The following is a 16,194-nucleotide window of genomic DNA, read 5'->3' as shown; positions in this document are numbered from 1 at the left end:
GTCGCCTCTAACCACACAAACTGGGACCTTATTCTTCCCTACGTAACATACGCCTACAATACGGCACCCCAGGCGACGACATGCTTTTCTGTCGTCTTTTTACTCTATGGCCGAAAACCATCGTCTCCGATTGACACCATTCTTCCCTACCGACCCGACTGATCTGAGGGCACACCACTTTCCGAAGCTACTCGCTATGCAGAAGATTGTAGGCAACTAGCCCGCTCCCTTACAACTAAATAACAGGGGCTACGGAAATCTCGACATGACGGCGAACGGCCCCCCGACCAGTTTTCGCCCAACTCTCTTGTTTGGCTGTGGGTTCCTTCCACCTCTGCGCCAGGTATCTCCCCCAAGTTTGTCAGCAGGTACCATGGACCCTACCGCGTCCTACAGCAAACTTCTCCCGTCAACTACCTCACCGAACCCCTCACGCCCACTGCGGACCTCCGTCGCCGAGGCCGCGAAATTGTTCACGTGGATCGCCTCAAACCATACCACGAACCCCTTGTTCTTACAACACCTTAGTACCCCTACCTGGCTCCGTCTTCAGCGAGGGGGAAAGATGTCATGAATAAGTGTACCCTGAAGAGCTATACAGTCGGATCGTCAGCGCTAAGCAGAAAGGGCTCGTGCTGAACGTTGTTGCTGTTCGCGCTGGCTAGGCCTACTGTTTATACCGGCTGATATTACAGTTTCTCTTGTCGAGGCCGTGTCTCAGCTCTTTATTTTAGAGGTTTTATATATTGTTTGGACTAACTGTACTGATATTTCTGTACTGGACTGCCTGTTTTGTATGTAAAAGGAGTGTCCTTCCTACAAGGACCAAATTGTGAGCTGCAGTATTTTATAAATAAAAAATCTATCTATCTATCTATCTATCTATCTATCTATCTATCTATCTATAGCTTTTATTTCAGACAAAAAAAATTTTGATACAAGGGCAAAAGGCAGATGCGCTTTGCCTGATGGGACCCTAGCACGAGAATGCACACTCAGAGCATAGGCAACAGAAATAACAATAGAGATTGTTAATAATATATACACAAGCAGTTTCATGCAAGGTACAGAAAGTGCATATTTTTAAAATAATAACGAAAAGTCACGAAGCAACAAATAAAGAAACCTAAGGACCCCATGACTATTGCATACACAACATGTTAATCTATATATATATATATATATATATATATATATATATATATATATATATATATATATATATATATAGTGTAAATATATTTATTGGCAGACACTCGGCGAAGATGAACGACAGACTTCGAGGTATTGCTAGTAGCCACTGGCGGCCGTCGCCGCTGTAATTGCGTCGGTGGAGAAGGTCGTCGCGAACGGCGAAATGGTGGGCATGATGACGCAACGCGCGAGTGGATGGTGTTGCCGATAGATCAGTCAGCAAGGCTATCAGTGAGGCAATCCAGCGATCCTTCCGCTGTTCGGTAGTGATGGTGTGAATGTCCATGGAAGAAACGGCAAGGGGAGACACTGAGCTGTGGGCATTGCAGTCAGGCAAGGGAGAGCGCGACAGGGCGTCGGCGTCAGCATGCTGGCGTCCGGTGCGGTACAGTACGCGGATGTCGTAGTCTTGCAGGCGAAGTGCCCAACGGGCGAGACGGCCTGAAGGATCTTTCAATGACGACAACCAGCACAGCGCATGATGGTCGGTGACGGCATCAAATGGGCGACCATACAAATAAGGTCGGAACTTCGTCAGGGCCCAGATGATTACCAGGCATTATTTCTCCGTGGCGGTGTAATTGGTCTCGGCTTTAGTAAGCGTGCGACTTGCATATGCCACGATATATTCCGGGGACCCAGGTTTGCGTTGTGCAAGGACAGCGCAGAGGCCAACACCGCTGGCGTCCGTGTGCACCTCTGTAGGGGCCGTAGGGTCGTAGGGGCGTTGTATCGGAGGATACTTCAACAAACGACGGAGCTTCATGAAAGCGGCGTCGCACTCTGACGACCACGTATTGAGGGGCCCGTTGCTGCCAAGGAGCTTCGTCAGTGGCGATATGATATTCGCGAAGTTTCGTATGAAGCGCCGAAAGTAGGAGCATAGTCCTACAAAACTGCGCAATTCTTTGACGGACTTAGGTTTGGGGAACTCTGTCACGGCCCGAAGCTTGCCTGGATCGGGGAGGATTCCGTCCTTGGACACGACGTAGCCGAGGATTGTCAGCTGCCGCGCTGCAAATCGGCACTTCTTTAGGTTCAGTTGTAGCCCGGCGTCGCCCAAACGCGTTCAAACAAGCCGAAGGCGTTGAAGATGCGTGGAGAAGTCCGGGGCGAAAACGGCGACGTCGTCGATGTAGAACAGGCACGTGTGCCATTTCAAATTGCGCAGAACGGTATCCATCATGCGCTCAAAGGTCGCGGGCGCATTACACAGCCCAAACGGCATGACGTTGAATTCGTACAAGCCGTCGGGTGTGCCAAACGCTGTCTTCGGTCGAGCGTCATCAGCCATGGGGACTTGCCAGTACCCTGAGCGCAAATCGAGGGACGAAAAAAATTCTGCTCCTTGCAGGCTGTCAATGGCGTCGTCTATTCGAGGGAGGGGATAAACGTCCTTACGGGTGATCTTATTGAGTCGGCGGTAGTCCACGCAGAACTGCACAGAGCCGTCCTTCTTCGCAACGGTCGAATAAGATCGCCACGAAGCATGTATTCGACTTGCTCGTTAATTACACGACGCTCTGCTGGAGATAGGCGATATGGACGTTGCCGCAGTGGTGGTTGGGTGCCAGTGTCAATGCGATGCGTGACAGCAGACGTGCGGCCGAGAGAAGTTTGCGCGCCATCGAACGAAGAACGAAATTCTTCCAACAGGAACAGAAGCTGGGAACGCTAGACCGACGTAAGGTTGTCATCAATGGAAGAAGCAAATACGTCAGCGGGTGACGAGTCAGATGTGGCAACAGCGCTGAGCGTACGGGACCTGGCACAGTGCGTGTCACCCGGTGTGTCCATAACTTGTGCGTCTTCGAGGGCTTCCGCTCTGCCGAGACATTCCCCTCGCACCAACGTCACAATGTACGGGCATGGGTTCGTAACGAAAATATCGGTGTCGCCCTGAGTGACTTGCACGGTCGCAAATGGCACCAGCAAACCATTCCTGGCGAAAACGCGGTCAGAGGGGGAAAGGAGTGCAACGGTGTCGGAGAGACCGGTGCAATAGACGGACACAGCCGTTGATGAGTTTGTAGGAACTGTGGTGTCGTATTTGACGAGTACCTTGGTCGCAGCCGATTGACTGTTCGCCGGCGTCAAATTGGAGAATGGTGAGAGCTCTATTTCGGCTGGTGCGCAACGAATTACGGCGCCGTGGCGAGCGAGAAAATCCCAATTAAGGATGACGTCGTGCGAGCATGAAGAAATTACGATGAATTCGACGGCGTACAGAGCGTCCTGAATGATGACACGGGCTGTACACACCGCTGTCTGGTGAATACTTTGAGCGCTGGCTGAACAGAGGGAGAGCCCGGAAAGCGGCGTCGTCACTTTTCGTAGCAGTCGGCTAAATTTAGCGTCCATAACCGATACGGCAGCTCCAGTGTCCGCAAGGGCCAATGTGCGCACGTCATCTCCAAACACATCTACTACGTTCGATGGGCTTTGCTGAGGGCTTTGGCAGTTCCATAGCGTCGCAGCCCTTGCCTCTTGGTATGCGACGACTGGTCTCGTGCGACCGGACGAGCCCGCATCGGTGACAGTGAGCGGTGTCTTGGGGATGGCGAATGGCGGGTAGATGGAGACGGGCGTGACGTCGGTGACATAGGCGGCGGCGGCTCGTAATATGGACGGCTGGACTGGCTGATGACGGGCGATCCGACTCGAGGCGGCTGCATGCGATTGCAATAGTGGGCGACGTGACCGGCGCAACCGCACGCAAAACAGATGGGGTGGTTGTCGGGAGTGCGCCATTGGCTTGCCGGGCTAGGTCCCATCCATGTCGCAGGACGCGAGGGACGGGGTGGCTGCTGGTATGGCTGCATGATGGGCTGCAGTAGTTGCGTATGGATGACGTCGGCGTACGTAATCGGCACACTCTCTTCGAAGGCCGGAGGCCTGGCGACGGCTCCGGCGTAAGTGGGGGAACCACAGGGAGCACTGGGGGTGGCCTGGCTACGACTTGCGCGTAACTGAGCGGCGCAGTCGCCCGAGGGGGTTGGTTGTATTCCGGCATGACCTCCGCGATTTCCTGCTCAATAGCCCGGCGTAGGGGAGGCAGCAGTGTGGTCGACGGCTGTTCAACAGGCTGCGGGTGAGCGAAGGCCAGTAGAGAGAACTGGCGGGCAATCTCCTCGCGCACGAAGGACTTGATTTCGGCGAGCAAGACGGAGTGGCCCGAAATGGCCGACATGCCAGCGATATCGGCGTCGCGTGATGGAGGTCGACGCGTCGTCAGCCGCTGCCGGCGCAGCTCCTCGTAGCTTTGGCACAGTGTGATGACCTCAGCCACAGTGCAAGGGGGTTTTGGCGAGCAGCATGGTGAGGGCATCATCGTCGATGCCTTTCATGACGTTCCGGATCTTGTCAGACTCAGACATAGTCCCGTTGGCTTTCTTGTACAAGACCAGGACGTCTTCAATATAACTCGTGAAAGACTCGCCGGACTGCTGGGCTCGTTCACGTAAACGCTGTTCAGCTTGCAGCTTACGAACCGCAGAGCGGCCAAACACGTCGACGATGGCGGTCTTGAAAGCGGACCACGTGGCGAAATTGGATGCGTGGTTGTTGTACTATAGGCCTGCGACACCCGCTAGGTAGAAAACCAGGTTGCTTAGTTTGCCTGCCTCGTCCCATTTATTGGGTACGCTGACACGCTCGTTCATCGCGAGCCAGTCCTCAACGTTGGTACCATCCGCGCCGGTGAACACAGGAGGGTCGCGGATGTGGGGGACACCGGGACAGGATGTCGGTGCAAGGGGAGGCGTTTGGTGGGCGGCATCTTGAGTCATGGTAGAGGGCACGGCACGGGATCGAAGCTCCAAGGGCATTGAATGCTGACCGTAGTTGTTTGAGGGGCACAGCACTCTCCACCAAATTATAAAGGTGTTTATTGGCGGACACTCGGCGAAGATGAACGACAGCAATTGGGCGCGAGGACATACCGTGGCGCCACCATGCGGAGGCATCCCTGTGACGTGTAAGGTTGGATTGCTCCGCCAGCCCTCCCGCTCAGCCCGCAGCTGCTTTAGCGGCTGCTTTTTATTATGATTGTTGTACTTCACTTCAAATAAATCAGTAAATTACTGCTGCGGCTTCATCACTGACTGTACGAAATGCTAAATAACTGCTCAGAAAAAAATGTTACGTCCTCATAATGCCTTAGACAGCGTCCTGACTGCCGGCGTCGTCTGCTATGGCCACCGATATAGAAACCACGGGGGCCGCGCACGCTGCTTTTGTAAAAGGTAACGAATCATTTTGCGCCGAATGGGCTTTAGCGCGTGCTTGCGGCAAAGAAAGATATTTTTGCTTCAAGAAATGCGGACAACCATGCAACTTCATTCGTTGTATGTTTGCATGTAAAAACGGGCCGCGGTTAACACGACAAGCATGGGCAAATTTACGTTCCTGTTTAGTACACTTAGCCCTATGAAGCACGAGGAAACCGGTTTCTCCGCTTTGTGGGAAGCAAACCAGTATGCTTAGATTCATGCAGCCGCAACCTTTCTCATACGATTGGAGACAAACGCACGAGAGCAATATGTACGCGCGCGCCCCATTCAGTGTTGTAGTCACGGCGTAAGATATACCGTGGTTGTAGCTAGATAACATTTCACATGAGTTTGTCTGCGGCACAATTTTAATATCTATCTGTTGCTCCTCGTTGCGCGTATTTTCTAAGGTTGTCACACGGTGCATTTTCGATCGCCACCAAGCCACATTCGAAGATTCATTCCAATATCCAGCTTGCATAAAGAGGTCAATCGCGATCGAAAAATACGGTCCCGATCAGGCTCGATTGCGATAGCAAATGCACCGTGTGCCAGCCGGCCGTATTACTTGCGCACTTGAATGACCACGCTGATGACTTACTGTGGTCTGATGACTTACCGTGGTCTAAATGGCAATATTATGTTGCTGTGAAAATACCAGCGTGCAGCATTTTTAAAGCTTAATTGATAAGCAGTATGACACTTCGCGGCTGCTGCTAGAAGGTGATTCAGTTTTGAAGCTGGTCACGTTTTCGCCTGTAGCGTAAAACAACACAGAGAAGAACAAGTGACACTGACTATGGGCTCATTTTACAGAAATAATTTATAAGCATGGAACCCCATGGGCTGAAGTCGACGAAGACCCGTGTGGTCGGGAAAAGACACGAGGACAATTAAAATAAACACGAGGGCGCGAGGGGGGGGTCAAACAGTGGTGGAAGTTACGTCGGCGAGACAGGTAACTTCCAACAAAGACTCAAGCAGCACATGTATGACGTAAGAAAGGTTTCATCGGAAGCGCTGGCCGAACACGCAGAAGCAACTGGCCACGAAAGAGATTGGGATAAGGCAAAGGTAACGGGAAGAGAACATAACTGAATTTCTCGGCTTTACCTTGAATCTCTGACAATCTAGACAACGGCGCACATGCTTAATCGTCATGGCGGCAACTTTCCACACATGTCCGCACGTTGCCTGCGTCATATTTTAAAACATACATGACCGGACTGTTTGCGTATTCATTTTTCACTGTGAACAATGCTACCGTGAATATTCATGGTCGGTGTCCATTTTAACATCACAGGCTTGAAATAACAAAAAAGAAAGACAGGTGACAGCGGCATCACGCTCGTGAAAAGCACGGTAGCGGTAAAAGTGAAAGCTCACGCCTGGCCCGTTCGCTTAGGTAGCGCACTGTGACACGGAGCAGAAAAGTACCGTGCCGCCGATAGCATTTACTGCACTTTTCCGGATTGTGTAGCCTCTAGGGGTCCACACATAGGAAGTGAGAGCAAAACAACGCTGTTCAAAAGCGAAATCGTGGTTAAAAACAACGCATTCAACCATCCACTTCCCTTCGCCAGAGAGAGGTGAGGTCACGTGATCCAACCCTGCACATCACAGCGATTGCAGCGCCCGCTCTCCAGTGGTGGGCCTCGCGCCCAATAGTCAAGGCGGGGCCGACTCTGCACGAGCTGCGTTCGGTCCGAAGAGGGCAACCCACTAGAAGGGGCCGGAGAGGACGACCCTCTTGAGAATTGCAATAAGCTTCACTACATATATATATATATATATATATATATATATATATATATATATATATATATAGCCTGCCGTACAACTGAGCCGCGTCCCTCTACTGCGGACACCAGCACAAGAACTGCCAACCAACACGGACATACTGCACCCAACGCCCGCCAGGAACTCGGCGCCCGGATCTTCCCTGCAACGACGAAGGCCTGTAGGACACACTTACAACCTGCGGACTTCAGCAATGCCATCCCCGCGCCCAAAAGAAGATTGACCTCCGAGCAGCAATCCACTTTTTCGCTTCCCGGTTACAGTGCCATGGTTCTTAAAGTAAGAAAACTCGCTGATAAACAAATAAGACAAGAACTGCATAAATCCACGTTGATAGTGTACCTAAATGCTAGAATAGCCCCCAAGGGTATGACACTCTCCCTCCCACCAGCCGTTACAAATCTCGACGAACACGACCAAGTAGCATTAAAAAAACGTCCTCCTAGAGGCATCACACAACAGAAATTGCAATCAATCACAGTGAAAATCAGGCAAAGAAACTGGCCACCATGGCCAACACCATTCTACGCAATAATAGCCCCTTATCGAAAGAGGAAACCACCCTACTACAGAGTTCGAATAGACTAAATACGAAGACAGCATGAAAATTAAAATTCATAAAATTAAAAGAGACGACGTCCACAAGCTCACACTACCAGACCTTGACTACAACATAACCACCCATGAGGCCACTAACGTTACCAACGAGAACACGCCTAACAACACTCACTGCGACACAGCGATTGTAACCCAACGAAGTAAAACTATTATCTATAGGACTAAACATCTGTCCAACCAGAAAATCTGTTGACGAATTTCACTTACTCCGAGACCTCGACAACTTCGCTAGAAACTTGAGGTTGCGCGAATATTTCTTGGACAGGCCTTCTAACATTCAAAAGACTCCCCGTCACCAAACAGTCATCGAGACAAATGTCTGGACTTATATCTTAACGCGGTACAGAAATATATATTACATAAGTACCACAGACAGAAAGGAAAGCGGGAAAACTTGACAAAATTGGTGCAAACGAGTGTGAAAAACCTGACATAACAATAAAACCCCTCTGACAAAGGAGGTGCAATTGTAGTCTTGAATACAGCCGACTACTTACAAGAAACATACCTTCCACTAAATGACTCAAAGTTTTACAAACGCCTCTCAGGGGATCTGACAGACCAATACGCACGTATTGTAGCAACAGAACTGAGGAAATTATTGGACGCAGGAAGAATAACACGCAGTGAGTACAAGCTAATGCGACCAGCACACCCTCGTCCAGGTCGCTTCTACATACTCCCAAAAAATTTATAACCAGGTAACCCAGCTTGACCAATCATATCAGGCATAGATACAGTAACCGAACCTATATCGGGGTACGTGGACAAATTATTAATCCACATTCCTTGCACTCTCGCGCTTGTGTAAAGGATACGACACATTTTCTTCGAAATATTGCAGATCTGTGCGTGCTGAAAGATTCGTTCTTAGTTACCCTTGATGTGTCCTGATTGTATACAAATATCTCTCACGATGATGGCATAGCGGCATTAAAAAACTTGCACACACACCATAGACAACCTGATGCAACAGATTTTCCTGCCATCGCAAGTTTGAGGTGGATGGTCTTGGAATTAAACTCATTTGAATTGAACCAAACGTACTTTGACCAATTAGCGGAACCGCTATGGGTACCAAACTGGCACCAAAATATGCTAACATTTTTATGGGAAAGTCAGAATCGAAATTTCTGTCCCAAACCTTCTTGAAACCACTCTTAAACAGAAGATACATTGACGACGTTTTTCTCATTTGGACCCACGGCGAGGACGAACTGCTAAGCTTTATCGACATTTACAATGCTATGCATCCATACACTTCACACACACCTACTCGCAAGTAACCGTAAATGTTCTTGCCGCTACCGTAACGATAGAAGATGACAAACTTTCCACAACCCTCTACCGCAGACCAACGGATCGACAACAATGCCTGCATTACCAAAGTGACCACCCGTGCCACTATAAAAACAGCATTCCATACAGCCAGGCCCATCTTTTAAGAGATTTTGCTCAGGAGACGCGGATTTTGACACGAGCTCACAGAGGCTAGAACTAATGCTCGATAAACAGAAATACCACCTACATGTAATCGATGACGCTGTTCAAAAAAGCTAGAAAACTGTAGCGTGATAACCTTCTTATGAAGCGGCCACCGCAGCACAACGTGCAGCAGACAAACCTGTGTTTAACTTACGGCACGATCTTCCCCAATGTAAACAGAATCCTTTAACGGCATTGCAACATACTGGAACAAAGTGTACGTCTGAAACGCGCATTTCCATCCGCCCCTGGCGTCGTTTACCGACGATCACGCAACCTCAAAGACGCACTTGTAAACTCCCAGATCAACACTTCAGCTCCTAATAATTCATGCCGACCCTGTCTAAAGCTCGATGTTTTTTATGTAAGGCGATGCGAGAGACAAGCAAGGTAACCAGCACACAATTCAAGTTTTCAATTAATATACGAGGAAATCTAACATGCGATTCCTCTAATGTGGTATATCTACTCGAATGCAACACGTGCAGCATGCAATACATCGGACAAAGAGAAACATCATTTAGGATTCGTTTTATTAATCATAGAGCCCACGCAAAGTCAGCCCCAAACCTGGCTCTATCGAAACATCTTAAACTTCCCGGTCATTCATTCGAGAACTTATCAGTTGACTCTTAGAAACTGGATGTAAATCAAACCGGCAACGTGAACAACGCGAGTCATAACTCATACACCGGTTTAACATCCTCGAAAGAGGCATAAATGAGAACCCAGGTACACTTGCAGCAATTAAAGCACTGCAAAATAATGATAAATATAGCAATCGAATATTTCGCGCCACTATAACTGCGGCGGTGACTGGACAGTTAGAAATTTATTTTAATATCTCAAATTGTCACTATTATCTCTGAAATACTGCTGTCGTCTATTTCCATATCTATCTTACTAACCGACCAATGCTTTTAAACTTGACATGTCTAACAGCCACCATGTGTACAACCAAGAGCCCCCGAACGCAGAATTCCTGAACAAACTAGTATTTACAATAAACGCTCGTTTACCTCTCCTTGCGGCAATGCGCGGTGTCCCCCTCGAAACGAGACGTCGCCGTAGTAATCAGTTAAAATCTAAACTTGTGCCCGCGCCGCGTCGCGCCGCCGGTACCGCAGGGCGCCGTTCTATTGAGGAACAATATGTGAAGGGAGGGAAGGATATGCGAAAACCCCAACCGATTACCCCACCTCTGTCATCAAGTCAAGGCCGCCGACACCTGAGTGGTGACTGTCGGTAAAAAAGGAGGAGGCGAGACGAACACTTGGTAAGCGAGTAAGTCGTTGAACGTGCACTTCCGCACACACTAACCCTTCCCGTTGCTGATCACTCGTACACGTCGTCTACAATAAAGGTACCGCCACCCGAATACACACAATACTTCCAAAGATATAAGCATGGACGACGCCACTTGCACAGCGCAGGGACCCCTGGATGTTTCTCCGCCTCATGTTCTTGTTTCCCTTTTTTTTCTTTTTTCTTTCTTTTTCCTTTTTTTCTCTGTCTTTCTTTCTTCCTCTCTTTTTTTCGTACGCGACTGTACAAATGTGAGTGCAAGCAACTAGTACCCTTATTCCTGATGAAGGCCAGACTGGCCGAAACTGTCGAAATAAAAACTTTGCCATCCAGCAAGCCCGCGAGGCGGCGAAGAGGCAAGACCTCGACGTCCCCACGTGGGAGGCCTAGGCCAACGAACCTAATTGCTGGTTCATAATAAAGTTTATTCCTCCTCCTCCTTGTTACTGTTCTCACGGAGGATCCGCTAGACTATTCCCAACGCTACGGCCATTTTCGCCGCCATGTCTGTATATAAATATATAGTCCGCTCCACGTCACCTAGCTTGCCCTCGTCCTCCTACGCTCCTTTCAGAAGCCGGTCACCGAGTCCCCACAGGGGAAACAGGGAACCGCGGCTTTTGGGGGTGAAGTCGCTTCCAAACGAACTGTCAAAGAACTGCCCTCGACGCAACGACCCGATGATGACCGCTCGGATTTTTCGTTATTTTCCCAGTGTAGCAAGACTGTTTCTGCCGACATTACTGCATTCGTCGATAAACATGCTGTCACTGCCCTCGTCGACACTGGTGCCGATTATTCAGTTATGAGCGGCGCTCTGGCATCTAAACTGAGGAAAGTTGCGACCCCATGGCAAGGACGCCCGTTGCGCACGGCGGGTGGCCATCTGGTGAAACCGACTGGAATGTGCACAGCACGTATACGTGCATCGACGTTCACCGGGTCCTTCTCGTATTACCTGTGTGCTCCCGCCGCTCATTCTGGGAGTGGACGATCAATAAGCTACGTGAGTTGCTAGTGTCGTTCGTGCTGTGTGGCCACGGCCATGGTAACGGTAGCAGACGATGCATTTTCAGCCATCAGTGAGGGTTTTGGGCGATAGTTGAGAGTTGAAGTTCTCCGTTCGCTATCCGCAGGGCGGATGGGGGTGGGGCTCCGCGATCGGATGCTCTCTCCTGCATTGCGGCACGGGATTCCATTCTCCTTCGCCCTGCAGGGCAAAGGGGCACGCCCGGGTGTATGAGTACGGGTCGGCAGCGCGGTCCCACACGTCGGGCGCGTCTCCTTGCTCTCTCGCGGCCCAGCCCGCCTCGTGATGAGGGGGATTACGGGGTGACGAGTCACCACCAGCCCCCGCACAACGAGGCTCGAGAGAAGCGGACGGCGGCGAACGGTAGGCTCTAGACGCCAGTATGCCGCCCTGAATACGCTTCGCATAGAAGACCAGCTCGTTTAGGTTACGATAACGGGTACTCCATAGGTAAGCGGTGAACGTTGGATGAGCCTGGCGAGTGGCTCGCTCTAAGTTCACAGCGTCTGATGCCGTAGGGTCGGCAAGAGGCGAAGCTCCGGCAACGCCCGCACGTACTCGATGAGAGATTCGTCGGGATGCTGTGTTCGGAGCTCTATCTCACTACGTATGCGGCGCTCATGGTCAGGAGGAAGGATTTCACTACCGAATAGCCTCCTAAACTTCTCCATCGATCACGACTGATGGCCGACAAGTCGGTACCACCGCGCCGCTTGGGCTGTCATTGATACAAGCAGTAGACTGCCTAGCATAACGCTGTAGTTCAACCGCATGGCCTGCTGATAGCAGTGCAACGCCTCGAGGTACTCCGTGGCATTGATGCGGTCGGAATAACCGCTGTACTCAGGCAAAGGTACACTTAGGCAACTCGGTGCGCTTGGCTGAGGGGACGCGGGATCTCCCTTTAATGCACGAGGCTGTGAGCGCGCCGCTTCCAACACGGCGTTTAGGAGCTGATCTGCAATTGCGTGCATCGGCGATTGCTCCGCCATTAGTGGAGCCGTAACGGAGTCGAGGGCCTTATCTCCGGCATGCATGCCACACCGAAAAGGTCAGTAAACGGTGTGGAGGAGCATAGGAATTTCCTTTCCGACTGGTGCATGACGGCTCACGCAACTGGCGAACGGATCGACAGTGGAGCACGGTGGCTCACGTTTGTCGCAAGCGTCGCCTACGCGAGCCGGAGGCAATGCGAGCGTCAGCAAACTCGGCCACGTTGTCGGCTAAGCGAGCTGGCTAGTGGACGACATTGTCAACCCGTCGCGCTCATGACCAAGGTGGGTCAGTGAGCGCGTGCATACCGACACCTAATTTACGTTTGTAGGAAGGCTCGGGTGCGGCGTTTTGGGCAGTCAACTGCGCTGCTGACACGAAAAGGCCAGTGGGCGGAGACGACGCATTGGAGGGGTCCGTAAGCGCGTCCGTCTCGAACTGCTGAGAAAGCCTGCAACTGGATTGGCTAGGACTGCAGTCCAAATTCGAACGGTTAGCATCACCATAGGCAGCCCCGAAGAAAGGATCTCTGCTGGGGACCGAAAGCAGAGGGTCACCGAGTCGACCCTACCTCGTATTGCCGGGTGCGTCCGCATCGAATGAGATCAAGTCCGTCGCCACGGGATCGAGCAGAAACGAGCGCCTCGAGGGGGTCTGCTATGAAGCCATGCCGAAACCAAGTTGGGCGCCAGTTATGGGGAGATAGGTTTGCATGAAGCTAATCCTACGAGGCGACCCGGAAGGGACGCGATGTTCTCCACCGCCCTAGCGAACAAAGACGCCATGGCCGGGTTTATCGACTCTTCTACACGGCGCAGACAAGGCGCTCGAAGCAGGTTATCCACAAACGTGGGTTTGTTAACCAAATATGCAGCTCAGCGCGACAATCACAGGCTTGCAGGCCATAGAGAGAAACTCCGCTAGACCAATCGAGCAGGCTTGCTAGCGGCGCTATCACACAAAGGGAAGCTGCCGAGGGCATGAGCGAGAAGCCGCCTGCCATACCAGAACGTCAACCTCTCATGTAGGCCTGAAAGCATCTGACGCGGCGAGCCAGCGCCAGAAAGAAGCGGGCTCCTGGGAGAAGGGGTTGTCAGTGGTGGCCAATGAGGACCGGCGAAGCGCAGAGGCGTAGTCTTGCCCGTTGTGCGGTGAGAATTGTTCGGATATGTCCGGACACGTGGCGCCATGCGGAGAAGACGGACTAATAGGTAGCACCAGGAAAAAGGCCTGGCGGCGTAGCCATGGAAGCCATGTCGCCGATTCATGACTGTTTCCAGCACTCGAGCTGCGCGGGGACAGCACACGCGCTAGCTGGTGAAAGATGCGCAAATGGCAAGGTTACGCTCGATTCCCACACATTCGAGCAACGCAAATGACGGTGTCCTAGCACACGTGTCGCCATTTTGCAGGTAGAGAATGCTTCAGCTATTTTTCTTAGACGAGAATCATTCTGCCCAAAACCGGTGGTACGTGCGCCAGAACGTCTGTTTCTGCTTTGTTTGAATAAAACATATAGTTTCCAGTCAGCGCTGGTGTCTTAAAGGGCGTTCGGGTTGTTAAAGCCATCCCGCGTTCCAAGACGAGGGAGTGGTTTCCTCCTCGTCTTCGCTACTCTCCCTACAGGCCATATTTCCCCCAGCCACTTATTTATTAAAACCACGTGTACTATCTCGGCACTAAGCGTTGACCCTATCAAGATTTCGCGCTTGTCGGCTACACGCTGTTATTTCCGCAGTCGCAAACAAAGAAAATGAAGTGAGATCGGTTGATCGTGCAAGATAGTCATGCGAGGCAAGAAAGAACGAATGGGTGGCTGCATGGCAAAGCAGTACAGCAGATAATTCGCATCTGATATTTCGCGTATTCAGACCAGTCGAGAGTATGTACTATATAGACGTCACGGGAATCACTGTTCTGCGTCACGAAGAGCGCCAGAAAGACGAGAAAAGCAAGGAACAAATATTCCGCTCGTTTTTTTTGTTTTTAGAGCCTGATGAAGGGCCCTTTAAGTCTTCTGTGTCTTTCTCCTATTGCGTTGCTTCAAAATGAGTCCGAACCAACTAGCCCAACTTTCCATTTTGCTGCATATAAATTATCAGAGCCCAATTCGACTGCAGCTTTATTTAGTCACTCTAGAGTGATAAAAGTACGAAAACCTTATATATTTTGCCTTAGTATGGTAATCATACCAAAAATTAGCAATACTATAGCCAGCCGCCGGAAATTAGCCGAACTAAGAAAGAATGTAGTACGCAATTCAACAAGACATGACAAAGAAAAGATAGTGCAGACGCGTCCTTATCTCTGAAAAGAACACCTTTTTGATACCCTTACGTATCTCCTGAATTGCTATGTTGTCATTGATCTTAATTTGTTTTCCTCCTCCTACAAAGGACTTCAGGCTATGTATTGAAATAACATGCCTTAGGTTTACTTATGTGTGCACATAGCTATTTTTGTGTTTTCATTGTTCTTTCCTTTGTGAACTTTTCTGTTTTAAATCGTATTTATAGCTTTACTGCTTCCTCCCTGCTGAACATTCGTCTTGCAAGAACAAAAAATAAAACTTCGTTAAATAAGCGGACGCATTGCGCAATAGCCAAGTCCATCGGACGGTAGAATGTCTGTCAAACCAGACTGATCTGCTTTCCTGCTCGCATGGGAGAGGTATCAAAGACTCAACGGAACCTAAACGAGACGGCACAGGCCAAGGCGCGCGAGCTCACAAACCGTGCCGGCGACCGTCGTCTATTGGGCAACACCAAAGACCGCTTGACCAGCTATAATAAAATTACCAAGGCCTTCTGCCTGGCCCGCCGAACCTTTCCTCCGCCCAGCGACAAGCTGAACGGGACACAGGCGGCAGCCCTCAGACAACTGCAGACGCACACGTACCCCAACCCCGCACAGTGTAACAGACTCTACCCGAATTCATACCCTACCTGCTAACTCCGGAGCCCTTCCGCCGCCGTGGGCCGCTGCCTTGCGCAGCCCCAGCCTCGCCGACCAATTTTGGGCTGTCGAGCAGGCTCGCGAGGCGGCGGTGAGGCAAGTCCTCGACGTCCCCACGTGCGATACCTAAAGCCCAGTCGGCGAAAGCTCTGCCAGACCATCAATAAAGTTGTTACCAACCAAAAAGCAGACGCCTTGAAAACCAGCTAGGGCATCTCGCCTATTCTGTTGCTACTTTTATATTCTGTAACAGACCTGCACCAAATGTCTGATCAGCAGGCGTGGTGGTGTTAACGCAGCATTTCATTTCACTTTTAAATGCGAAGCATTTCTTGACAAACTTCTGTGACGTTGCGTATCTATCTATCTATCTATCTATCTATCTATCTATCTATCTATCTATCTATCTATCTATCTATCTATCTATCTATCTATCTATCTATCTATCTATCTATCTATCTATCTATCTATCTATCTATCTATCTATCTATCTATCTATCTATCTATCTATCTATCTATCTATCTATCTATCTATCTATCTAT

Source organism: Rhipicephalus sanguineus, chromosome 9 (genome assembly GCF_013339695.2).
Source record: "Rhipicephalus sanguineus isolate Rsan-2018 chromosome 9, BIME_Rsan_1.4, whole genome shotgun sequence".
In the NCBI taxonomy this organism is placed as follows: Eukaryota; Metazoa; Arthropoda; class Arachnida; order Ixodida; family Ixodidae; genus Rhipicephalus; species Rhipicephalus sanguineus.
This window is presented reverse-complemented; position numbering follows the sequence as displayed.